This window comes from Palaemon carinicauda, chromosome 23 (assembly GCF_036898095.1).
Source record: "Palaemon carinicauda isolate YSFRI2023 chromosome 23, ASM3689809v2, whole genome shotgun sequence".
NCBI lineage: Eukaryota > Metazoa > Arthropoda > Malacostraca > Decapoda > Palaemonidae > Palaemon > Palaemon carinicauda.
The window spans coordinates 100,969,355-100,970,845 of record NC_090747.1 but is presented as its reverse complement, the minus strand read 5'-3'; positions in this window follow the sequence as shown (position 1 = coordinate 100,970,845).

The following is a 1,491-nucleotide window of genomic DNA, read 5'->3' as shown; positions in this document are numbered from 1 at the left end:
ACTCTTCCTCACAAAGTATCCTCCATGTGGAAAAAAACAATGAAAACTAGAGGGGGACTTAGTAGAGCGCAGACCTCCGCCGCGGCAGCTTATTTATTGACCTTTTGCTCGACCTTGATCTTGACCTTTGGCATTGCTTGACCGTGACCTTGGTTTTGACCTTCCAAAATTTAATAATTTTCAGTTTTTTACATAACAGTTAATCCCTGGAAGTTTAATTAGGATTATAATTGTCACCAGAAATGTGTTCACTAACAAACACACACAAACATAAAACACACACAAACAAAGAAATACACAAACAGGGGGTAAAACATAACCTCCTCCCAACTTCGTTGGCAGAGGTAACAAACTTGGAATTGTCGGGACTTCAGTCAAAGGGACTTCAGTCATGCTATTATGTTTTCATTTCATCTGTTGACAAAGAGAAAAGAGAATGAACCCGGGTGAATGGCTCTCTCTCTCTCTCTCTCTCTCTCTCTCTCTCTCTCTCTCTCTCTCTCTCTCTCTCTCTCTCCCCAGAAGGCAAAGTTCCCTGGGTTCAGCTCGTGGCGATGAATCAATCCTTTGCAACTTATTCTTATTGACTGCGATCTGCTGTGTCAGGTTTTTCATTTCACTATTATATGTGCCTTGTTACCTCCGCCAACGAAGCTGAAAGGAGGTTATGTTCTACCCCCTATTTGTGTTTGTTTGTGCATGTGTGTGTTTGTTTGTTAGCAGCTTCCTGTCCATAAATTTAATCGTAGAGTAATGAAACTTGTAGGGATTAACTGATATGTAAAACGATTAAATTTTTGAAGGTCAAGGTCAAGGTCACGATCAAGCAAAAAATTCAATTCACTTAATCAGCCATAAGTTTGGACATCGTTGTCACAGAGACTTCAAAATTGGTTCATATTCAAGTGCATGAAAATCCAAGCCAATTAATACATTTGAGGTCGAAGGTCAAGGTCGATAAATAAGCTGCCGTGGCGGAGATCTACGCTCTACTGAGGGCCCCTCCAGCCTTAAATGTTATTCTCTGTTCTCGGTGTTCTGTATTTTTATATTACTTTTTAGTCCTCGTTGTATAACGCATGCAAGTGTTTAGAGGACTATTTTTAGGGCATTTATTTAAAGGTAATCAATATCACTACTACTGCATTTTTTCGAGCGGTTAAAAGAAAAGACAATATTGTATGTTATATTGAAAATGATGTAACCACTGTAATTTAAAAAAAAAAGAAAAAAAAGACCTATTAGGTACGTTTTTTTTAAAAGTCAGCTCATTTTTCTTATATGAAATAAATGCTGGTATTCTTATATAGGTAATATAGATGTAAAGTATCATAATAGATATTTTTTTTTTAGTAGAGTATTTAGTATAACTTAAATTTATCTTTGCAAACGAGTTATTATTATTATTATTATTATTATTATTATTATTATTATTATTATTATTATACGTTCTTATTATTATTATTATTATTATTATTATTATTTTCATTA